This window comes from Lichenostomus cassidix, chromosome 17 (assembly GCF_008360975.1).
Source record: "Lichenostomus cassidix isolate B80296 chromosome 17, HeHo_3.0, whole genome shotgun sequence".
In the NCBI taxonomy this organism is placed as follows: domain Eukaryota; kingdom Metazoa; phylum Chordata; class Aves; order Passeriformes; family Meliphagidae; genus Lichenostomus; species Lichenostomus cassidix.
In genome coordinates this window covers 6,867,192-6,893,142 of record NC_139497.1, presented here as the reverse complement: position 1 = coordinate 6,893,142, position 25,951 = coordinate 6,867,192, and the positions used below count along the sequence as shown (strand labels likewise).

General features: G+C 44.6%; 1 long non-coding RNA gene across 2 annotated transcripts in view; it reads left to right on the top strand.

Moving 5' to 3' along the window:
* Positions 1-24,222, top strand: part of LOC146429968 (uncharacterized) — a 129,958-nt gene extending 105,736 nt beyond the window's left edge. Inside the window, exons 1-3 of one of the 2 annotated variants that reach the window (XR_014855424.1) lie at positions 18,305-18,444; positions 19,547-19,647; positions 23,134-24,222. This is a non-coding gene — a long non-coding RNA (uncharacterized LOC146429968). Of the gene's footprint in view, positions 1-18,304; positions 18,445-19,546; positions 19,648-23,133 lie in introns of those variants that run through there. The other variant, XR_014855425.1, reaches the window with a different exon arrangement.
* Positions 24,223-25,951: the final 1,729 nt, after the last annotated feature.

Here is a 25,951-nt window from a genome sequence, read left to right as displayed (position 1 = left end):
GCCTCATTAATTTGTTTCCTCCCCATTTTGCTTGTCTCTAGCACATGGAAGTGCATTTTCATTTCTCAGTTCAATTGCTGGTTCATGCAATGTGTCCAGGTGTTGTGCAGACCACAGGCTGAGAAACAGCTCTTTAGAGATGATGCCATGGGAGAGCAAATGTGAGAAACAGAAGTGGGAAAGCTCCTGAATGACCTCTAGCCAACCCTTTTGCTTTCCAGTAGGGTCAGGAAGATCAATGCTTTCCAAGACATGAACTTGTCTGGTGTGTTTTTAAAAGCCTCCAGTGATGGAGATTTCACATTCTCCCCAGGCACAGCAGAAAGAGCTCTGAGAGCTCAGCTACCTCACAAATCGAGGCAGAGCAAGGCAAAGTTTTCCTTCCATCCACGAAGACCTTGCAAAAGCAGAAAAGCAAGCAGGAAAAGCCCAGAGAGAGCTATTAATGACCCCTTGGGGAAGGCAGCAGCTGGCAGCCACCTCAGCCTCAGTGCAGTCTGAGCAGATGAATTGCAGGTGCTTCCATCCCATAAGTCTATGAAGTTTCCTTTCACTTTAATATTTATGGGAAGCCACTCTAACATATCAAAGGTGTGCTCATCTTTACTCCATTACTCATGAGAGAGATAACTCAATATGTCAAAGATGCCCTGATCAAGGGGCAATTTCTCTTCTCCCCATGCCAAATGCAGACCAGGTGTAAATGGATGCATCTCCACGAAAATTGTCTCTTTTCATGCTGGCACCGAGCAGAGCCCTCTTGCTCAGCCTACTGGAACATTTCCCAGATTCCAATGTCAGCCCCTCAGCTCAATCCAATGCACATCACATGGCCCTTTTCTTTAAGCAGCCCTACAGAAAGAACAGACTGGAACTGTGCTTTCATGCCTTAGTACTTTGTTTAAGAGCATGAAATTGTCTCTTGGTGAGAGAGATGGAAGCTTTCAAGCTGGCAGAGAGGAGAGACATTTCTAAGCACCCTAACCCAGAGGGATGGAATAGCTGCTGAGGCTGGGATTCATCTCCCTTCCCCTCAGAAGTGCAGCAGGGAGAGATAATCACCCCAATCTCTCTTCAGGCTGTGCTGTGGGTGCCTCCCGAGAGGATTGAGCTGACCCAGATTAGAGGTTGGTTTTGGGAGGGAAATGAGGCATCTGCCAGGGGAGGCTCTTGCTGCAGATGCCCCATCAGCCTCAGATGTTGAACACATCGATGTTTAAATGAAGGAAATGAGTCTCCTTCTGCCTGGTGTACAGAATCCCAGCAGTTTAAATCCCTGGGTGTTAAGGATAGTTTATAATTTTGCTTCAACCTCGCGTCAGGTTCAAGGTTTGAGAACCAATAATGGGGGAAATATCGTTGTGCAGCCATTCTGTTTCAACACTTTTTTTAAAAATGGGGAGATTCTGGGGTGCTCTCAACTCCCACACTTTCCTTTGGAAATCCCAGGGAAATGCCATGTTCAAACCAGGCTTAGGGAAGATACACAGAAAAAAATAAAAATCTTGGGAAATATTATTGTATCAGGTGCAGAAAATAAACAATGAAGCTTTAAAAAGTCTTTTTTCTTTCCTTCTCTTTTTGGATCTCAGAGATCTCAGAATTGCTCTAGCTTCATCATTATCTGTTGTGCTTAGGGAGGCTTAGTATGAGTTTTCATTGACCTTTTGGGGTGCTTTTTAGTTTGTCCTTTTTTTGTTTCCTTGCCTTATTACACTCCCCTCTTCCTGTATTTCTGCATCTCCAAGTAAATCCAAGAGAGCTTTATTATCTGTAGAGCAGCATAAATATCCCTGGTGCCTCACATACCAGTACAAGTGCATTCCCTGCCCTCAAAGCCTTTCCATCACAGAAGTGTCCAGAAGATACCAAAGGCTGTAGTACAAGGGGAGGAATGGGAACATCACCATGGCTTTGGGGTGCTGAAGTCACCACTGGGAAGAGTTTTGTGGGACAGGGGGATTGGTGTGATTCCCATGGCAGGAATGAGATGGGCTTTAAGGTCCCTTCAGCCCAAACCAATCTGGGATTCTGTGATCTTGTCTAAAGGGAGGAATACACATTTTAGAGCCTTAAAGTTGGAAAGTGAGCAGAGAAAAGAGAAACTAAGGACCAGTGGTCATTTTATCACAGAATCCTAAAATCCTGGAATGGTTTGGGTTGGAAGGACCTTAAACTCATCTCATTCCATCCCCCTGCCATGGGCATGGACATCTTCCACTATCCCAGGTTACTCCAAGCCCTGTCCAGCCTGGCCTTGGACACTGCCAGGGATCCAGGGGCAGCCTCTGGGCAACATTTTATTTATGTTTCACGAAGGGTGACTTCAGACAAGCTCAGTTTTGTTCTGGGGACTGGGTGGCATTTTGCACCTACATTAATTTAATCAGGAGAAACAGAGCCCATCCTCCTCTTACAATGTGACCCCAAGTTCAATGGCAGCTTGAATGTTCTGTGAGGACAAGAGGAGACTGGAACACTCCAGCAGAGCTCATTTGGATGCCACCTGGGTCTGTGCAATCCTGATGCAGCACTGTCAGTAGGAATGTTCTCCCTCTTCTCTGAAGGGAACATTTTGAGTGTTGCCTGTGTGGAAGGTAAAGAGGCCCAGACAATCGATGTGTTCAAGTACACGGCTTTGAATGGGGTGAGGAAATGTAAAGTCATTGAGGAATGAAAAAAAAAATGTTCCTGGGTACTGATGAAGTACATCCTGTGCTGTGGAGACTTGGAGAAAGCGTGATCTATTTTGGCTAAAATGACTATGAGATGTTTTCACAATGCAGGAGAGAAAAAAAGCTGGAATTGCTGCTTTTAAATCAGAAAGTGGAAAAAGGCAAATGTTGTGCACCAGGGGGACAGATAGCATCTCAAACAGATCTTTGGTGCCTCTGTGTTGTTAGAATCAGCACTACACCACCTGTGGACACAAAATGCATGGGTCTGCACACATCCATGGCCTTTGCATGCACCACACAAGCTCACTCTTCCCTCATCCTACATGAGCACTGCTGTATTCACAGTTTTCCAGCTCCAAATCTGCTAGGAGGCTCTCCTGACTACCCACAGACAAAATACACAGAGGCACAAACTGTGCATTCTGCTTGACGAGGCAACACTTTGCCATTTGAATCATTATGACAATCAGCACTGTGGTTTGCTCTTTGCTGGGATGGATTTCACCAGCTTCTGCGAGCAGGAATGTTCTCAGAACTCTTGCATATGCAGCCATCACACCAAAACTCATCTGGATACATATCCTAAATTCCCATTCCCTCTTTACCCAGGAACACCTAAATTTAGGAAACTCTACCCAGACCTCAGCTGCCACCTATTTACTCCCACACACTCCCTTCCATAGACACAATGTAAAAAGAAAATTCCCATCACTGCATTCCTGCTTTCCCTGCAGTCAGAAATAAGTCCCAGAAAGCTGCCAGAGGTTTAGGAGCTAAGCCAGCCATGCACAGCTCCTGCGCTGCTGACATTACCAGACGGCATTAATTTAATTCCACTCAGTTATGCTTTTAAATTTGATTTGAAAAATGTGTCATAAAATACCATTAAGTACAGTGCAGCATTTTGAAGCAGGCTGTGATGTTCCCTGCACTGACAAAGTCATGGGGAAGGGAATGTAATTTTCATAGCTAAGTACTGGGGGGCATGTTGGGAGAGATCCCTTTGGAGAGTGGGTTGAGTGAATCAAGGATCTTGAATAAACATTAGATTTGCTAAATAATTCCATGGTGTAGCAGATCCAGAGACCTCTGATTTAATGCTTTAAGGCCAAGGGTTGATGGAGAAAGAGAAGATACATACCAATGCTTCCAGTAAGGGGCAATGGGAAGTAGGAGACTGTGAAGTAGATTTCATAAAATCATAGAGTGGTTTGGGTTGGGAGGACCTTAAAGATCACCTCATTCCACCACTGCCATGGGCAGGGACACCTTCCACTATCCCAGGTTGCTCCAAGCCCTGTCCAGCCTGGCCTTGGACACTTCCAGGGATCCAGGGGCAGCCACAGCTTCTCTGGGAATCTGTGCCAGGGCCTGCCCACCCTCACAGGGAGGAATTCCTTCCTAATATCTCATATAAATTTACCTTCTTACAGTTTAAAGCCATTGCTCCCTGTCCTGTCACTCCATGTCCATGTAAACAGAAAGAACACCTTTCCAAGGCAGGGTGAGTTTAACTGATTCTTTATCTCCATTTTATCTCCAGGCCACTTCCACTCTCTGGGAAGTCAACATCCCTTCCAGCAGGTGTTAGAGTCCAGTCTCATTTTTGGTTTTCCAGAACACAACTTTTCCTCCAATTTCCATGGGCAGCCCATTTGTTCAGCCCTGTGTTAGCCATCCTCAGAAGTACGTGCACACAGAGCTGGCTTGTCTTCTGTACTAGCTGGCACATGACTCCTTCAAAACCATACCTGGGAATGAAGGAGCAGATGGCCTCATGAAAAGGACTGTGCTGGAAATATTTTCTCTTGTCCAAAACCTCAGATTATTTTTTCTCTGTCCACAATCTGAGTGTTGTTCTGAAGAGGCAAAATTGGTAGTGGCTGATTTGTAAGAAAAAATTATTTGAGTGAACAATAAAAAAAAATAAAAATCTGTTAATTGTCATTATCGTGTTTCAATATTGTTCTGAAATTGTCATAACTTCAGACAAAAAGAAACACTAATGGGAGAGTTGTGCTTTCCTCATGCACAACATGTCAGAATTTCTACCAATTTATGTAAGAAAGATTTTGAGGAAGTTTTGTGCAATCCTAAAATGCTCTTGCCTGGTTCTGGCAGTGAGTCCCACAGCCCTGCTGACAGCAAACCTTCTCAGTGTGGGGAGGGGGCTGAACAGCCTCTCCCATGGACTCACCTTGGTGTTTTTCCCCCCAAGGGATGGGGCTGATGGCTGTGACAGCCTGTGAGGAGCCAGCTTGGGGGGCTGAATTTCTCCAGGTTGGTCCTTGGCTTTCCCCAGCTCCTGTTGTGATGCTGAGTGTTTGTGGGATGAACCTTTCAGCACAGAGCCAAACACTGACCAACAGCAGAAAAAATGTGCTACTGAGTGCACCATACAGCTCTGCTCTGGGTCCTTCAGCCAGCCTCAGAAAGATGGAATGCATTGCCTTCACCCTTTTAATTTAAACCTAAATGTGGCTCCTGCAAAGTACCCAGTGAGAGCTCTGAGGTCTCATTTTCTGAAGTGCTGCCCTTTCATCTCTCTCCCTTCTCCTCTTCCCCACTTCTCCCTCCCTCTCCTCTCCATTATAATTTTCCCTTTGACCATGGCTTTCATTGCTATTGTCCCAGCAGAGAATGGCATGGCTGCCTGTCCCCAGCCCTTCCTGGGGACAGAGCTGATTGAATCTCACCCTGGCCAGTGCCCAAGTGCTCCCTGGCAGCCTTGAAGCACCTGGAGAACACCTTAGGAATGCTGAGCCATCCCCAGCTGCACAGCTCTGCCAGCACACAGCTGGAATACTGAGCAACCCTCTCCTCACGCTGGAATATCGAATGACCCTCAGCCTCCAGCGCTCCCTGAATACCAAACAGCTCTGCACCTTCTCGGCTTCTGAAGGGAAACGTGGAGATGTGGCTCAAAACCAATCCTCCTGCAGCGCAGGGGAAAAATAAAAAGGTTTGAAAAGAGACAGAGAGTCAGCCTGAAGCTGTGGAGTTGGATCCTGAGCTGGGATTTTCCGAAGATGGTACGGAATGTAAAGTGCCCAAACGTTGCTGGAGGATGTGTTGGGAGCTGAGCACCCAATGCAGCTCTTTCAGGTATTTTTTAAAAATCCAGTTTCAAACTGAACATGTTTCCTGGTGAACAGAGGAGGGCATTGCTATTCCTGGCAGCTCCTGGTGTCAGCAGCACAAGGACAAGGAGCATCTCTGCACTGGCAGGTCAGAAAGGCTGCAGACCTTGACTGTGAACTTTAAATGACCTCCCCGTGAAACCAAAACACTTCCTGATTTTTCCTTTCCTGGGGTACCTCAGACAGGAGATGCACAACAAAGGCTATTTGGAAACTCATTTTTCCCCTCCAGGGTATTAACACAAGCTTTACAAAGGCTTATAATCCCTTTAGACAACAGCAGCAAGAGCAGCAGCAACTACAAAGCCCTGAGCTTGGAACTCAATCCCCTGGTGATGGGCTGAACCCTCTGCTGATGTTGCAAAGGAAAAGAGAGAGGTGTGAAGATATTTACATCAAACACACGGAACAAGAGGGGATTTTAATCAAACTTTTCTTTTTCATCTCTTCTTTCTTCTCTCGGAATCTGCTTTTTCTTTATCCTGATGAAACTCAGCGCTTGCTTTTTTGCCTTTATTCCCCCCTCCCTGTAAAAAGGGGAGGATTTAAAAAAAAAAAAAAAAAAAATAATCACAATCCCGCCTGAAAACTCCGAGTATTAAAACTACAGGGCAATGCATCTCCAAAATCTATAAGACTGTAAGAAGATAAGAGACAAAACCCCACAGAAATGTTTCCTCTCAGTGTCTTTGGAAGTTGCAGACGCGTGTATAATACCCCTAAGCCAGGGTAATCTGCTTGCCTCCTCCTGCCTTTCCTGGTGCACGCCGATGTTCTTAGCATTAATATTCCTCACACTCCAGCAAATGAACACCCAGGAGGCAGCTGACTCAATCAGTGCTTGTTTTACTTACTGTGTGTCGCTGGGAACGAACCATAAAGCACGGCAGATCTGTAATGCTCATCTCAATATGCTTCCCCTGCTTGTTCCAGCCCTGATGAACCTTCCCATCCAGCCAGAGTCGAAGGAAAAATAGAATTAAGAAACATATTATAACAAACACATTAGCAACGTGTGGTAAATTACCACTGGAGATTCCAGTTCCTCACAGTAGGAGGATTTATGCATAAATATGTTTGTTTACTTCTTTTTTTTCCTGCTGCCTCCTCCAGCGTGTGATTTTTCCTCAGTGATGTCACATCTCCCAGGTCTGACGTCATGGTTGTTCCCACAGCAACCAAATTGAATGGAGGACCCATTTGAAACCTGGAGTAAAGATAATTTGGGAAAAATATTTGTCCATTCTCGTCCATAAAATTGATGGGCTCCCACCACTGCTGTTTGGAGGCTGGAATTTGTTTTAATTAGGATGGCACAATCACAAAATGCAGAGGAGCTAGCTGTTATTTTTGGAACAGATGCAGCTGCAGGGGAATTGAGAGAAGAGCCTGTACAGACCATACAGATGAGCTCATTTCACAGGCAGACACCATGCCCAGGTGGATGGGGTGGGATTTATGGCCCCAGGATCTCCCTGGTCAGATCCTGATGGAGATCTCCAGCGTACTCAGCAATTGGAGGGTGTTGGCTGAGATGCCTGAACAGGGTTTACCTAAAACAGAGGCTAGACAAAGTGAGGAGAATAAAAAGCAGTTACATTTATTGAAGGCCTTTAGGTACATTTAGGGTAGACAGAGCCTACTCCAGAGGCTACACCCAAACTGGACCACGAGTCATGAGTTTTTCATATTTTATAAGTTCTGTCTATTAACATATTGAGCCTTAACTATCCAATTACATTTTCAAGTGATCATATCAATTACTCCAAGTTTGCTCCCCCAGTTCACTGCTGTTTGCATATTTTAGGGCTCTGAGGCAGCGAAGTTTCCTTGGATTTCCAACTTAGAGGAATTGTTTTGTCTAACAAATGCCAGGAACAGGAGTTTTAGCAGAGCCACACACTAAAACTACAGATACACAAAAAATAGAGAAGCTAAAATCCTAGGCATCCTCTGGATCTGTAAGGACTGCAGTGGGAACAGTGGCACCTTAAATGTAGGATCCCAAGTGAGGAGTGATGGATTGTGCCTCTCCAGCTTCCCAACACCAAAGCCTGCCTTCCTATCAATTCCTCATGGATCTACTCACCCTAAACCTCACTCTAACCCATCCTGCCATTGGTCACTCCATTGACTTGCTCCTGAGTCTCCCAGAGAGGCTTTAATTGAGTTAGCAGCAGAAGATATAGATCTAAAGAGACAGAAAGGGACATGATTCTGGGGCAGTAAAAAAACCTTCAGGAGACAAGTTGCCTCTTGGGAAGGTGAAGCCATGGAAGTTCCTTTGGTTCATGGAAATTGGAGAGGGGCTGAGGGTGTGGGCTGTGGGCACAAACATGGCTGTAAAGTCATGCAGAAAACTCTGTTAATTCAGACAGGAGTTTGAACAAAGACTTGAATCTGAGACACAAGATTTAAATAGTGGGACATTCCCAGTGAATTTCCTAACAGATACATGGAAGCATTTTGGAGGGAAGGTGGCATGTGAAGGTCAACTCTTAAATGCAAGACTGGGTGTGTGAGAGGATGAATAGGATGGATGGTGACTGATGGTGTACAAATTTTGGTTAAAAGTTCAGTCAGTTTGACAACAATGGCAAGAATTTTGCTGACAGTGAAGTTCCTCTTTGCTTGGGCTCCTGATACTCAGAAAAGAGATGCAGGTGGTCATGGCCAACAAAAGTTTGCTCAACCCAAACTCCATCCAACAGCCTCACAGGCAGGAGGTGGAAAGTCAATGCAGCTGCAGTCCAAGGGGTGCATTTCATGCTCCAGTGACTCTATTCACTGCCTTCCTCAGCTCCAAAGCCAAGAGCAGCCCGTGGGATGCCTGCCTCCTGCCCTGGGAGCTGGATGAGTGTTTGCCCACCCGCCCTGTGGCATTGTTTCCCAGCAGTGTGTTCTTGGAGCAGCCTGCAGTACAGCAGAGCCTGGGCAGCAGAAGGCCTGGCAGTGCCAAGCTCTAATCCAAGGACTGTGCATGTTCTGATAAACAAGCAGGGAGTTTGCCTCCTGATTTTACCTGTTTTGTGTTTTAACTGAGTCAGACTCAGCAAAACTCAGGTGTCTCAGCACTATGGGATATGTCTGATTCCCAGGAATTTGAGTCTCGGTTTGTGGCTCATCATTCCAAAGCTTTCTGCCTCACACTGGGGGACATTTGGTTCACGTTGATCTCCTACCCGTAAGAAAACTAATCACACATTCTGGGGGCCTTGAAACAAGCTCTGTTGTGATAATTCTGTTTTTCCCTCCTTCAGGTTTTGTTTACTCCCCACAGTCTCCTTGTCCAGAGCATGGAAATAATGACAATGCATCCCTAGGTTGCTTCCTATCCCATCCTTCCTGCAAGGACATCCCCTTTTGTTCTTTCTAGGAATTAGAAGAGGTTGTCAAAGACCTGGAGGGACACGTAATAGCTGGTGACACAATACCTGAGTGCTGTAAAGCAGTTTGCCCTCCAGCAGCACCAGTTCCAGCACGACTGGGGCCAGGTCTGAGCTACCTCCACTCTGAAGAGTTTCTTCTGTGCATTGTTTGGAAGGTCAAACCTTGTTATGCTTTTTGAATTCTGAATAAAAGAGGCAAAAAAACTGGTGGCTCTGTAGGATTAGGTGCTCTGAAGATCAAGGAAAAGACTAACAGGTCACAGGGAGCTTCTCTGCCAGTCTGGGCTCCTGTTTTGATGGAATCTCTGGGCACACGAAATGGTGGAAACATTACCCAACTGTAGATATGTTTAAAATGCAAATATCTGGCTTCCTTCCTATAGAGGAAGTTTTAATCACTTGCTGTCTTCTCCAAAATATGAAGCACACACTTCTCCAGCTGAGCCATGGCAGGAGAAGGGAAGGAGTGGCCCCAGTGCCAGCCCTGTCCCAGCTCTCCTTGGCCCCACAGTGGTGCTTTAGAATCACAGGATCATTAAGGTCAGACAAGACCTCTAAGATTATCAAGTCCAGCCATGGACCTTATACTGCCAGATCCACTCAGCACCACATCTACATGGCTTTTGACCACTTCCAGGGTAATTCCACCACTTCCCTGGGCAGCTTTTCTCACAGGTCAAAGCCTTGGTGATGGAGAGTGCCCAAATTATTAACAGGAAATGTCTGGAGGATGTGAGAGCTCTCAGCCAGCTACTGTCACCTCAGTGACATCTTCAAGAGATTCATGAGGTGCCCTCGACTTGCCAGACAGATCCATTCTGTTGTCACAGCCTCGGTGATGCTGAGATCCATTTCTTGCTCCAGCCAGACCCTTCCAGCCCCTCCAGCTGCCCCAACTCCCACTGCAGAAATCCTTGAGCATTTCCTGCATGCCCTGGATGCTGTTACATCCAGGGAAGGAAGTCCAATTCCCCCAGCCAGACTGGGATGATTCATGGCTCCAGAGCAGGCAGCCCTGCTGATTTGAGGACCGGGAGTAGGCATGCACTTGGTTAGCTTAAAATAGAATGGTTTGTCTTGTGTCAGCATCTCCTGCTCCTCCATCCCCCACGACATTTTCTGATTACATCCTTGAAGTGTCACCTGCACATCGTGTTTTGGGGAATGGCAGCTGAGTCCTGGGTTTGGAGGGAGACTGGGAATACTGAGGAGGAAAAGGGAAGCTGCATCAGCAGAGTCTGAGAGGGAGGGGGAAAAAAAGAGGAAGAGAAAGGAAAATATCTGTCCCAGCCTCTTCCCTTCTGGGCCCCCAGCTCTGTTTGCACCCTGATATTCTCTTTCAAGGTGAGAAGTGCATGTTGGATCAACCAACTCCAATCACAGACCCCTTGGAACAGAGATTCTCCCTTGTGAATATACAGCACTCATATTTTAGATCATGGCTTCCTAAAATAATACTAAGTAATACTTAAAGAAATCTCCCACCTCCTTTGAATACCAAAATTCATCTGCTTTCGGGACCAGATAACATTTTTTCCCCCTGAACACACGTTGTTTACCACACAATCCATAATGGATTGTACAAAAATACACTGTTTTATTTCTCTTACAGGCCTCCAGCTAATGGATGAAGTAATTTAGGGAGGCTATTGTATTTCATTCAATAGGCTGTATGTAGATTTGTTGTGAAGGATAAAATGTTCCCTCTTCAGACACTAACAATGGGAGCACAGTCTCCCACTGACCTTGTACTCTGCTGCAGTGCTGTGTGCAGGGAACAAAGGGAGCCCTGGCAATGGGCAGTGCAAACACAGAGATGTTTATTTGCAATAGCAGGGACCCATCCTCTTCCACAGAGCACGTGTTGGTGTTCACCTGCTCCTAAGGTACAAATATTCACAGTTCTTTAGGGTTTAAATGAATGCCTCTGATTCCGAACTGTCCTGAATAAAAGAGTTGTTTGTAAATCCCCATTGCATAGGTGTGAACATTGGAAACCTGTGAGTTTTCACTGCTCTTTGTGTGTGGGTATGTGTGCTTTCAGCAACTCTATCGTGAGGGACCTGGACTGCCTTCTGTCCCCTCAGAAAGAGTATTTCTAAAGAGTAACAATCACCATTCACTCAGGCTTTTAAAGCAAATATATTTCCTAATTATGGGTGCAGTAAGTTCTGTTGATAACCTGTAAAACATTTTCGTATCTTTTGAGGTGCAGAAAGATTAGCTGAACTTCTGATGGTATTATTTTACTCTGTGAATTAATAGAGAGCACTAAAGGAAGTGTTCTCCAGTGTCAGTGGGATGAGATCCATCACCTTTCATTCTCCACCTGGGAGTTATAGATCTTGTCTGGTTGTTCAGGATCTTTCCAAAAGCTGTGCACAGCATTATGCACCTCACAGTGGTTGCTCTCACACCAACTCTGATATCCAGAGATATCAGGGAGCAATAATCTGTTTGCTAGAGATGCCAGTCACCCTCGGGATTCACCTTCTGAGGTTACTGGGACTAAACCCCTAAATTTTAGTTGGCTACATGTTGCTCAGAAGCTCTCCTCCAATTAATTGACAAATTAATGAACGTGGCAGTGACCTGAGGGTAAATGTGGCATATCCTTAGTACTCAGCAGAACCTGAGTGTTTCCTGAGCAGACATCAGTTCTTCCTGTCCTTGCACCACCATATCCCATATCCCATATCCCATATCCCATATCCCATATCCCAAAAGCCACATCCCTGGGAAAGAAACTGCCTGACGGGTTCCCTCTTCCTGCTTTGGCTTCAACACACACCAGAGGAAGTTCCACCCAATACAAACACGGTTGGAAAGCACTAGGGATGACACTGTGACCACATTCCTGCAGATTTTCATACAACCAGAGCTTCATTTCCATTCTGATGTTCCCCAACGTGCCCCTTCCATGGGATTCCTGCCAGGCCAGCTGAGGGTGCCAGCTCAGGTGAGAACATCCAGGTGCAATGGTGATTCCAAGCCCTGTGGCTCTCCCTGGCCCTCAGATAAAGCCTAACCCCAAGCCATTAATTGCAGCAGGGCAGCCCTGCTGCTTTTCAAACACTTGGATTTGCAGATAGGAATAAACCCAGAGCCCTGTGAAGCTGTTTGCTGTCTAAGCTCAGACATCTGACTTGGGTGTCTGAGATGACTGGCTGGAACCCCTAAAGCTCCTTGTTAAACCAGCAGAGAAAGACTTGAAATAAAAGGAAATCATGCCAGGATCCTGACTTATCTGTTCCAAATCTGGACGAGCTAATCCTTCTTTGCTGGCTGCAGAAGGAGCCGAGGAACCTGACCCACTAAACTTGGACGCCCAGGACGTCTCACATGAGTCAGTGTGAATGAGAGATGATGCATTAAGACTTTATTAGTATCTGACAGCCTTTTGATCACGGCACAGCGCAGTTACAAGTAAAGACATGAGGGTGGGATGGGTGCCAGCCTGTCTGACTCTGGGTTTGTTCCAGCACGGCTCAGCTCATGGCTGTCCTACAGCCTCCTCTCCACAGACCTCTTCCTCTGTTAATTAACAGACAGAACCCCAGAAGTATTAAAATTGTGCCTCCCTCTCCTGGAATATGATTTCTCTAACTTTTCTCAAAATAAGCAGTTTCTTTCTTGCTGTTGCTAAGATAAAGCTCTTTCATCCACAAGCTCCATCCTCCTTTTGTCTTCATTTCTGCCTCAGCAGCAAAAGTCTACCAAGTCTCAGAGGAGAGATTCTCCTCCAAATCTGCTCCTGTCTGCACTCTCCACACTCAGAATCTTCCTCTCCAGAGCATGTTTTCTTAGTCCCATGCTGGAAACACTCAAGCCTCTGCCAACATTGTCCAACCAAGGCTCCCACCAGGCTTTCCCCACCTCAAATGCAATTTTTTTGTGGAGCTCGGGGTATTTAATTTCTCTTCTGAGCAGATGGGGCTTGTGGCTTCCACTTCAGGCCCCAGAGGTCTAAAAATCTTCCCAAATAATTCTCTCTGAAGAGGCTGCCCTCTCCTCATGCAGGCACTGCTGGTTGCTGCTGAACTGTATCGTCCTGATGGGATAATCATGGAATCATTAAGGTTGGAAAAAACCTCCAAGATCCTCGAGTCCAACCTTTGACTGAATTCCACCTTCTCAACACAACCATATCATCTCAACCTCATCTACTCATTTTCTGAACAATTCCACTGATGGTGACTCCACCACTTCCCTGGGGAGTCTTTTCCAAGCCTCCTTTCTGACTGACAAGGATCAGGATTTTTTCCTTTGTGCCAAGCAGGAAAGACACCTGGAGAGGAGGGAAAGCATCTGGAAAACCTCGGTAAGTGTGTTTAGGGGGAAAGTATTCCCAAAAGGAGCTCTATTTGACTGGTGGAAAATGTCTTCTTCATTGATAGCAGGTAATGCAAAGCACACTGCCTGCAGCTTTTTCTTTTAATGTAGACATCTGAAAGTGACTGTATGATGGAGGGAGAGAGGGAAAGGTTATGTGTCTTTGCAGGCCCAAAATGGCAGTATAATGAATATAAAAGCCATCCTCTCCTCCTCTAATATATTCACTCGCCATTCCACCCTCTTTTCCAGTGACTGTAAACAACATTTGTCATCAGCAATGGGCTACTTTTCATTATAAAACTGATCTGGAAACTACATTTTTATTTCACGTACATCAGCGGTGACGGGAGGAGAAACAGGCAAGGGGAAAATATATGTCCCTAGCAGGAGAGGGACCTGGGACAAGTGTTGCCTGCACAATTCTGGGATCATTCACACGTCTGGCCTCCAAGACAGAGGATGGTCTAATGCCTCATTAAATCCTACTGAGCCAACGATGATGTATGGGACCCTTTCAATCTTCAGCGAAGTAATGCAGTAAAAAAAACCCTAATTTGCACGTTTAATGCATTCATTAAGCTATTAGTCTTTCAACAAGAGATTTAATAGCAAATTAACAGTTTTTATGAAAGAAAAAAAAAACAACAACAAAACTCCCCACTTAGTAGAATTACTTTTGTGTCAGAGCACAATGCAGGGTAATGGGCAATTAGGGGTTTCGGAGGGGAGGATGGGAAGATGGGTTTAATTTGTGTTTGGTTTATAATTAGCTGGTGCTTGGTGCTTGGAATGAAATGAACTGGATCCCCTGGATGGGGAAGCCACTGACTTGGGCAGGAAGCACAGGGGGTGAGGAAAATGACAGAGATGGGAGGAGCTGGAGGAAGTCGGAGGTTCATCCCTGAAAATTTATCCTCGTGTGGCACATCTTTCCATGCCCAAGGAGCACTTTCTGTGGTCACACACTGGAGGCTGAGTTTCTGGTGCCTTGGGATTAATGCAGGTCTTCCTGGACACCAGCAGGCAGGACAAACTCCTTCCAAACACAAGCAGGTACTGTCAGAACATTTAAAGCTCAGCAAAACTGCTGTCTTTCTTCGGAAACCTGCGCTCAAAGTTGAGCAAACTCTCGAGTGCTTTGCCTAATAAAGACGGATTGTTTATTTAGGTCCAAAGCCTGAATTTCAGGCTGCATTCAGCTTGGCAGATATGTGCCAGTGCAGATGGCTGGCACAGGGGCTGTTTTGTAACTTTTAGTTTGTGTAAGTCTCTTGGAAGAAAAAAAATGTCTTAATGAGAACACTGAATTTCAGGGAAGAGTTTGGTGAGAGAGAAAGAGAATTGCAAAATCAAGTAGTTGTCTGAACTTACTGAAAATAAATATGGTACTTTACTTGAAAAGGAAGGAAAGAAGAGGAGCTGTGTTTGTTTCCTTGTTTGTTTTTAAATGTCATTTCGAAGTTTTCTGTTTCTTTGAAAAGTCAGTTGACAGAATATTGAACACCAAATCCACAGGATTTTTAGGCCTTTTTTTTTTTCTTTCCAAACAAACTTTAGGAAAAAAAAATCTTTTTTTCTCTTTCTTTTCCTGTATCAGAAAAAAAATTCTTTAAGGTATCCTACTCTGTGCTTTGATTTTCAGCTGGAGTGAGACAGAAAAAGGGAGAATAGTCCAAAATCAATTTCTTAAAGGTCTGAGGAATCATAAATAGAGTTTGAATCAATATCTCATGTGTGAGAGTTTGTGTGTGTGTCTGTGTGTTTTCCCTCACACACATTTATTCAAACAACTGCTTTTCCATAACAGAATATTCAGTTCCTCAGGGATAATAAATTGGCTTTCCAAAGTGGAATATTAGCGTCAGGCAGTGGATCCTTTACATCTGCTTTTCCAAAACTTTTCTCCCCACAGAGGATTCTCTTCTCTCCCTGACACTGATTTTATGTAGCTGTTCATGCATTGACATTCAGCCCAGGAAAGCACCTCTTATGAAAGGGCTCTTGTGCAAATTCTGAGAATCAGCCTAAAATTAAGCAGCTGTTTAAACGAGTAGGTAATGCAGCCACACCTCAATGTCCTTGAATTTCTGCAGGTGAGGCCGTTCTCACCATGGACTCAAAGAGAAGTTTTCTTGCCTAACAATTCAGAATGATCCTTAAGATACCAGGCTGACCATGTTTCCATCCTGGAGCATGTTGTTCTGCCTGCTGTTCTTCCAATATTTATCCAAGGTGATGGATAGGAGAAATAGGACTTTGCACTTGAGGGAGGTGCAGGTAGAATTAACCAGCAGCTTGGCTGGGGAGCTCCTGGCAGGAGATATCAGAGGTTATCCCAGATGTTTCAAAGTCTGAGGTTCTGGACTGCTGTTTGGTAATAAAGCAGAGGCACAGAGCACAAGGCTCAGCCACGGATGTTCCTCCCTGGAATGCAGCTGGGCTGTTATAGAATCACAGAATCCCAGAACAGTTTCGAAGGGACTTTAAAGATCATCTCATCCCACCCCTGCCATGGCAGGAACACCTTCCACTGTCCCAGATTGCTCCAAGCCCTGTCCAGCCTGGCCTTCGACACTGCCAGGGATCCAGGGGCAGCCACAGCTTCTCTGGGCATTCTGTGCCAGGGCCTGCCCACCCTCACAGGGAAAAATTCTTTCCCAGTGTCCCATCTACAGCCACCCTCTCTCAGTGTGAAGCCATCTCTCCTGTCCTGTCTACACATGTCCTTGTCACAAGCCCCTCTCCAGCTCTTGGAGCCTCTTTTGGTCCTGGAAGGTTCTGTAAAGTCTCCCCAGAGCCTTCTCTTCCCCAGGCTAAACACTCACAACTGTCCCAGCCTCTCTTCACAGGAGAGCTGCTCCAGCCCTCTAATAACCTTCACAGCCCCTCTGTACCTCTCAACAGCTCTTCCTTCCTCTTTGTATCAGTGCCAAAGGGTCCACTGCTCTAATTAAGAAGAAGTTTCAGCACCAACTTCTAGGATGTGCTGCATAAACCCCACTTTGGCCATGGATCCCCAAACCAGAGGCTCCTGACTGCCTGGTCCCACAGCAGCAGAAGCAGGGGATGCTCCCAGCGTCACCCTGAGCCTCTGCAGCAAAGCCTGTCAGCTCCTTGTTTTCACACACTGGAAGCCAAATGCTATTTTCCCACCAGTCCCTTTCCCTGTCTAACCCCACAGAGCCATTCCAGCGAGGTGGGGATGGACTTAGCCATGGCCAGAGCTGTCCCAACAGGTCTGGAATCAGTGACACAGGACACAGAGCCTCATTGCTCCCAGCTCCACCCCGACTCCAGCTCTCCGTAGGGAAGATGCATCTCAGCCTCACCCTGCCAGCTTTTTCTCTCCAAGCAGCTTGGTGTGTGGGCTGCTGCCTGCTCTCTAAAAGCTTCTGAGATATTTGTAGCTGCTCTGCTTGTTCTGATTTTGCTGGAACAAAAATAATTACTCAAAGGACAGGGGGGGAAAAATGTATCTATGCGTACATATGTATTCTGAATTAAAAAAAACAGTTTGAAGTGTGCCACAGGACTGCACTGGGGTGTAAAGGAATGTCATGGGAGAGACAGCTTTGCTGCACATTGAAGGTCCTGAGTTAGGAAAATACCACAAGAGGGACTTTGCAGGTTTTGGAAACTCCACCAGGATCACAGCTCTGCCCTGGAATTTCATGACAGTCCCTTACACACCTGCAGTGGTAAGGAAGTGAGAGTCCTGCCAATTTGTGAGGGTTATGGTTGAGTGTATGGCTGCAGGGCTGATCAGATCCAGCTAATGCATATTGCTGATATAATACTGAATACTTCTCTCTACTCTTCAACTTTCTGGGATTAATTTCACATATGCAGAGAGAACTTGTGACTTTCACAACTTTTACTTACCTGGGTGCAATGACAGATAAGGCAGATGTGCCCATTTCCCTACTTGCCCTGGTGCTACGACTGAAGATATTTTAAACCCTTCCAACCTCAAATCAAAGAACTGTTTTAAATTTAATCTCTGAACACTTTGAGCTGAGTTTAAGGGTGAAATTTGCCTAATGGGAGTCCTCAAAAGTGAGCTCAGGTGGGACTGAAATGAGGTTTCAGCTTTTGCAATGGGTCATATTCCAGGAGTTAAATTCTCTCCGTCTTGGGCAAACTTGGAAATCACTTTGCCTCTGAGAGATCAGCAGCAGAAATTACTGCACACTCGTGCCTCCAAAATCTGTCTCCCTGTTATCCCTCCACTTTGAAGCCCAGCAAAAAGCTGGGACTGGCACAGCCAGCCTGATGTAATTGAATTTCCCTGCCTCGTGCATTATGTTTTCTCAGGTGATGACTTGGAGGGATTTGCATTGCACAGAGCTGCTGAGGAGAGTGGCTGAAAAATAGTGTGAAAACACTGATAAATGGTTCTAAATGAAAGCAATTTTAGCAAGAGCACCTGTAGGCAGCCTTGGTGTCCTTTTTGGTGGCTATCACTCCAAAATGGGAGCTCCCAGCAGCAAGAGGCACACAGAGTGGTGCCACACAGCACCTGAGGCTGCAGCAGCCTTGGGTTTCTTTCCTTTGCCTTGCTATTGAGCTGGATGGAATTGGTGGCCAAATTAAAGTCCCAAAGCTCTGCTGCTGACCCATTCATGGCTTTCTTTTTCCTTGGTAATGGGAAGAAGGTGAAGGACTTTGGGGTGACAGCCCTGGGTGACACAGCTTTTCCTCTTTATGCTGGTTGGAATAAAGATGGGGACAAGGGCAGCTCCTCCCAGGTGCATCTGAGAAAAACACCTAAAGGACCAGGGGACCTCTAGAGAAACTCAGATTCGTGTCTCCTCCATTGTGCTTTAATTTTCATGCAGCTCATTCTGAGAGCAGAGCAAGGAACCCATAAGAGGTGCAGCTAAAGCACCACCACATCCACTGGTGGGTGAAAAAAAGCTCCTTTCCGGGTTATTATTTTTTTACTATTAGGATTAAGACCAGTTTTAAAGCTCTTTTGAGATGTACTTAGTGCAAGAAAAAAGGGCTGGGAGGGTTTCTGGGCTCGCACTAATGGAAGTGACATATGGAAACATGAAGCTAAAAGGACTTTTTTTGTTCCTTTTTGTTTGTTTGGGTTTTTTCCTTTGTTGTGTTTACCTCCAAGTATGTATGGAAATAGCTTTCTCCAGCTCCTTGTACTTAACGATCCATTTGTGCTGCTGCCTCAGCTCCTCCCGTGGAAGGCAGTGAGTTGAAAGAGTGATTTAGACACTGTTAACACAAACGAGAGGAGACAGGCCAGTACTTAGCACGACAGACTCCTCAGAAAGTTTAGACAGGGAAAAGCTGTTTCTTTTCTCTCTGTCGTTTCCCCTTTGCAGCCTGCAGATGAGAATTTCATAGCAGAAGGATTCAGGGAGGAGGAACCCCCAGGTAATTCAGCTGCCAGTCCTTGCAGGATGTGCCCTTCGTGGCATGAGCAGATGCTGTGGATCTGTACATCAAATAGTACTGATTTTATCGTTATGAAGGATGAATGACAAGGCATATTCTAAATATCCACTGAAAGAATTCAACAGGAAAACCCAGAAAACACGAAAATGAGAGGGGCTGAGTGGGGAGGCTGCTGCTCTGTGTCCTAAAATAAAGGAGGTAGTGGAGGGTGAGGTAAAAAGGGTTATGGGGCAGTGGGCTGGCTGTAAACCATGTCTAAAGAGTAAAAAATGAATGGAAATTCAGATCCATAAGGTCTGAATTAAAATCTAGTGTGGATCTCAGGTTTTTCCCAGCTGATAACACATTTAAATCTAGTTCATAGATGTGTATTTTGGTTTAAGACCAAGAGGCCAGAAATGGCTTTATCTACTAAAGTGAGATTCATCTCTGTACATAACACTGGCAAAAAAATCCTTTGCTCCACATGCTGTAAAATTTATTTTGGGTAAACTTATGTAATTCATGAGTGAATGAATGAATGTATTTCAGTTTGCTCTCACTTCACAGGAGCAAATCTGACCTCGATATTCAAAATCATGTTTTTCAGATCAAGCTGACCAATGTCAGAGTGTCCACCCTTTGGGTACACAGGAGAAATCCCTCCAGCCTCACTCAGTACCCTGGGCAGCACCTGAATTTCTGATTAGAGTGAGTAGCTCTATTATTATTATTATTATTATTGTTGTTATCGCTATTATTTTCCCTCCCCTAGAATTTCTGAGGAATAATGTTATTCTCCTAACTCTAGAAGTAATTCTATTAATATTTCTGAATGTAACTGGTTACATTGACACAAGGGAAATGGCTGGAGATTCTGAGATAAAACAGACTCTCCTGTGCAATTCTCAAGATTAAAACCGTCAGACAACAAGGCGGATTCAGAAAGTCAAAAGGAGAAATGTCCTGTGACAACAGAAAAATCAAAGTTTTCCAGATACCCGCTTGGGTGATGAGTAAATCTATAAAGAAAGGGACTGATCAGCAATGAGAACAACATCTCAGATGAGCTGGGGAGATAAAGTGAGACTTGTAAAATGTCAAGGTTTTAATTTCCTCGCGAAGGAGATTCTTTGTAGAGGAAATTAAAACAAACAGTGGAAATTCCTTACCCATAGTAATAAGGAGTTTATAATGAGACAAGAAGCACTGACACCATGCAGGCAGAATGGGACCAAGTTTGAAAGTGATCTGCATTTGTCCTCAAAACAAAATGAATAATTTTCTTTCCGTTTCAGTAAGGATGTTGATAATGACCACGGCATAAAGGCAGGGTGTGAATGGGAAGGAGTTTATGGGCATTTAAATTACTCTAGCTGAGGTAAAAGTAAAATTCAAACTTCTTGATGTGATGATAATGAGAGGAACAAGCTGCTTCTGCTTCTGATTTCTGGAAGAGCACTCTTACAGAGTGGTGGTGCAGTAGCAGGTTGATATTATTTGACACAAGAATTGTAAGCACACATGTAGTTTAGAAAAACAATTCTCAAGGCATTTGCAAGTCCATTAGTGTGACCTCTGTCATTTGCAAAACCAACTTGGAATGGCAGTCATTAAAAAATGTGTCAGATGGATCACAACATCTTTTCTGGGAAAAGATCAGGAGAGAACAGTGTGGTATGTTGCTTTGAGGAGTTAACAAATTTCTATCCATTTGGTGTAATTTAGATCTGTGTCCAGATAAGCCACAAACATTTCAGACATGCAGTATGAGAACTTCTCATTAGGGCAGAGGTAGGTGAAGTTAAATCTGATCAAAAGAGTTTACAGAGAGAATTTCTCCAAGAAGGGAAGTATTTCTGTGGGGATAGTTAATAATGAAATTCTTCAAGCATCACTCTTGTCTGATCCAACATCACATTGTCATTAATAGAATATTAATAGAAATTACCAGGGATGGATGTTGTTACAAAAAATGGTATAAACTGGGTGGAATTTGCTTGTGCTAAAGTCCTGATGAACATTGGACAAGAGAACTGAGAAATCTGTATAGGAAAAACAAAGTTTATGAGCCTGAGGAGTACCTGGAGACATTAGACAAGCTTAGAAGGATCTGCTGAGCTCTCAGGAAGTGATGGAACTGCAGAAAAGACAAATTTTAAAATGCCTCAGGCAACGTGTGTCTAATAAAGCAAGAGAAATGGAAATATTTTTGTATCAGAGCCTGGTGCAGATTCATCTGTAATGCCAGGTACAGTTCCAGACATCCTGCCTAATGGAGACTAATCCAGAGGAGGGTGGGAACAGAGAAGGACTGATGGGATAATCAAGTGGATGGAGAGGCAAAGACTGGAATTTTTAAGACAAGTAAACAACTGCTGTTGCTAAACAGAGAGTGTTGAGGGGTATGTGAAAAAGATGAACAGAAGGACTCAAAATGCCAGAGAAGGAGATGATTTGTTAAACTCAAGGGTAACATTGACACAAGAAGAAATGAACGTCAACAAGCCAGGATTAAATTCAAGCTGAAAAATATAAGCAGGAGATTCAAAGTCTGAAGAGAGAGCAAAGCCTTTCCAGGGGAGAGAAAACCTGAGATTCTTCCCACCAAAACAGACACTAAATGAAGGTATTTAGCCCTGGGATTTAAAGGACACCCTTTAATTAATGTGAAGAGCCTCCTCCAGGGTGTGACTCAGATCTTGGGTGTGTTGAATCAGCTCCGAGGTGTCTCTCCTCAGGCTCACCTGAGGTCTGAGGTGGTTCAAATCCACTCCTGCTTCCTCAGATCTTTAAAATACGACAGCTGACCCTGCAAATGGAAAGGCCCAATTAATTCTGAGATGAAGGATGATTATTTTAAGGATATTATATGGAGTGCCTGAACAATATCACAGATTACCTGCGAGAGCAAATGCACAATCCTGCAGGCTCAGTTCTGGTTTAGATCAGGAATTGCTGATATTTTGTGAGGTAACCTCACAGCCAGCCTTGTTTTGCATTTAAAGCCCAAAAAACATTTCAAAAGGAGGGTTCAGCTGCCACAGATACTTTGCCCTAACTGTGTGCAGTCTCTGGATTCTGCACTGAATTATACCATGGGCTCAGGTGTCACAGGAAATCACGGGAGGTTTAATTTTGGGAAGAAGGATGGCTTGTGCAGAGTGCCCGTGGGAGGGAGGTTGTGTCTCTGTTGGAGAAAGAGCAGAATTATTGACTTCCAGTTTCTAGAAATGGAGTCTGGATTTATTACAGCAAATTGTCTTGAATTTACCTGGATTGCTCAGCTGTTTATAGCAGGGGTGAAGTGGTACCAATCTTTTGGCCAGAGGTGATTCTATCACCCTTCTATTTCACAATGGACAGTGGCCTCTTTTTTGGGATATAATAGTCTGGCTGTCTCCTGATGGTAAAGAAATTGCATTTCATTCTCCCCAGCCTAACCTGATCAAGCCTCTGTGACCATGTTTTTCCACAGCAAAACATTTAAATGCTCCTTTCCAGGCCTCTCACTGATCTCTTTCTCCATTTTATAAAGTGGTGCTAATTTAAAGGGGTTTTAAAGCATGCAAGGAAGAAAACTGCAAGTGGAGCTTTGAGGGTGATGGGGCTTCCAGTGAGGGTGAGGAGGAGGAAAGGGCATCTTGATAATGCTGCCCTTCCAGGGATTCTGCCATTAGCTGATGCATTATTTTTCTAAGCTCATTAAATAACCCTTAGAACTGTGAAAAGGTCAAGAGAGAGGGGAAGGAGCTGAAGCTGCCTGTGGATTTTGGTTGTACAGCAATTTTCCCACCAAGCTGAGGAAGGGAGAGGGGGATGGAAGAGTCAGGAGAGGAGGGGAGTGGAAAAGAACTACTGGTTTTTCTGTTGTTCTTTTTATGGAAATAAATGTTTACCCTCAGACTTTTCCCTACAGCAGTTATCTACCCAAATCCCATTGGAACTCACCTGGAGCTCTCTGGTGAAGCCACCAGCTGTTGTTTACAGCAAACAACAAATTGTAATCATCAGTTCAGACATGGGGTTGATGTCTTTGGCCATCACGGAATGTCTGGGGCAGGAATTATAAGTGGGTTTTTTATTCTTGCTTTAGAAAGCCCAAAATCTCATTAGAAACACCACATGCAGGAAGGTCTGAGGTTTGAGGATCATTTGTCACTTTTTAATGGGTTTGTATTTTAAATCCCATTCCAGGACACACAGATAGCTCTTTGGAAGTCATAAACTTTTCAAAGATACCGTGAGGAAGAAGTACAGAGGAGAAAGGTCTTCAAATCCACGGATGCTGTGGGACCTTGGGACAGGAGGAACACTTTTGGCTGTTCACAGCTCTCTCCCTTAGGTACTGCAGTCAAATTCACCTGAACAAAGAAAATGTTTCCTTTTAATGGATTGTTGGTTCTTAACTTATGAAAGAGAAGATGCTTGTTTGTTTGCTTCCTTTTTTTTTGTCTTCCTCTCCTTTTGCTTTGAATTGCAAGGTGAATTTTCAAACTGAACTAATAGAAAAAAAAATCAAGGTTAATGCTGCCTGATCAAATAAGAATAATGAAGTTCACACCTTTGCAGAGCAATGGATGATATTTTTGGTACATTTTATGATGTTAATATGACACCAAGGTGAAATGAGAACTTGGTGCATTGGGTAGTGAAGAGTCTATGATCAATCAGTGAGCAAAAAACATTATTTGGGTCCATTATTCAAAGAAGCTCCCAAAAAAAAACCCAAATCCCTTCACCTTTTTGTGCAATTCACTGAGGCTCATCCAGTGAATTGATGCCCCAAACACAGAACCTGCCACAGGATTTGATGCAATGTTGCTCCTCTTCTTCAAAAAGAAATTACTCAAAAATTCTGCACAAATAAGAATCAAAGAAATTTGATTATATATGAATAAATACATAGTGTCGTGACATTTAAAAATTTTGCTTTTTCCCAGAATGAATGAATATAAAGCACAAATTTCTGCCCTTTGCCTTTAGAAAGCTGGGAAAATGCATGTTTATTTATCTCAATGCAGAAATTGTGTGAAAGCCTCATTTGTATGGGTCAGAAAGAGAACAAGATTGTTTTCTAAATTCAAGGCCATTCCCATCTAGGACTGGATTTTAGTAACTGGAGTTCTAGTGCATTAAAGTGAATCCACAGTGCTGCTGATGGGGTCTGTGTGCAATCACTTCTCCTATCTGGATGTCACAGCACTCTATTTTGCCTTTCTTCAGGCTTGTTAATCTTGTTACTCTGCTGAGTGTGCATCAGTGTAGCATTTGGACTCTAAAAAACCCAAATCCCACGAGGAATTTCACTCAGCTCCATGAAACACATTTGTCTTGGGCAGCCCATGAGTAGGAGATGGTTTGATGCTGTCAGTGTCCAGCACAGATTTGGTCTTTGCCGTGTTTTAGTCCTGGGCTGGGGAAAAACAGGCAAAAATTCCATGTTTCTGCTGGTCTTTGGGCACATCCTGGCCCAGAGGATGGGGAACAAGACATTCCAGGGTTATTCTTCCAAGCCAAGGGTTGATGGAGGCAGCACAAAGATGCATTGCTTATCCCTAACAGGGAATTAGTTCTGTCCATCCATTTCTCACCACAGGAATCCCAGAGAGTGGTTAACCTCCATTTATCCACCACAACTTCATGCAGCAGCTTCTGTCAGGGATTTTAAGAGCACAGAGCAGGGAAGGGATGCTCGGTGCTTACCAAAGGATTGAGATTGAGGTCAGTGGGATTAGGGTGCTCATCCTTGCTGGGCACAATTACAAATCCCAGCTGGCACTGCTTGTCTGCCTTCTCACAGAGCAGGAGAGCGATGTCTCAGGGCTGGGATGTGGATTCCCCCAGCCAGGAGGGTGTGAGGGCACAGGCAGCACATCTGCAGCACGGGGGAAGTGTTTGGCAGGCATTTCCCTCGGGATTAGCACTCGAGCAGAGTGCAGTGTGGAGCCAGAGTCACACATCTCTATTTACTGAGCAGCTTTTGCATGTTCGCCTGTGCGGGCGAGTAAGTACAAGAGCGAGAGGAGCTTTTCTGGAATTGGAGCAGTTCCTTTGTCAGTGCTACAGCTCCTCCATTTAATTCCACAAATCTGCTGTAATCAGAGTGCCTTCACCCATCGGCTCAGAGCAGAGCAAGCACGGGGAGGGAGGAGGCATGTCTCACTTTGCAGCTTTCTGTGTTCTCAGGCATTGCATCAAAGTGGCATGGAGCCTCCTGGGAAGGGGATTTGCTATCACTCACGTCAGTCCCAGCCACATTATGTTTATGGATATGATAGACTGAATACTAAAATTACCATTTGCACAAATGATCCCACAATTCCTTCAGGCCTACTGTGTCCCTTTAATAGTCCAATCTTTCAATAATGAAGTGGAGATCAGTCAGGACTCCCTGAAAATCCCATCTTTTTCTTTAATTTCTCTTTTTTTTTTCTTCTCCTCCTCCTTTTTTGGGGGCCTTTTTATTGCACACATTATTTTCATCGTTTCTCTGAGCCGGATCCATTTACCAAGTGGTTTTAAGGGATATCAAGAATGAGATTCTCAATATTCTGTTAATACCCCAGAAGAAGCAACGTGGCAGACAATTCATTGCTGCTTGGGGCAGTGAGTCATGCAGAATTCAGAAGTTTGAGAACCACACACAGGGAAGAGGGATGCTATTCATGAGGCTTCAGGAACAAATATAGTGCAGGAATGATACCTCAGAGAGCAGGCTCTCCTTCATTAATGCTATTCATTGCATGCCCTGCTGCATCTCCTTTCCATGATAATATCCAGGGAAAAACAGTTGCCTGATAGTGCTAAACCCAAGAAATTATTAATTGCATGGATCAAATGAAGGCCTGGACTAAGGTGTAAGCAAAAACAAGGAGGGTTTGACCCACCTAATTTTGTCTTTAGAAGTTGTTTTACAACAGTTTTATTCATCTGTTTCTCAAGAAAATAAAAACTCCCTCCCTGAGAGTCAAGATGACTTTTGTGAAGTGAGTTTTTAAAGACTCAGCCATAG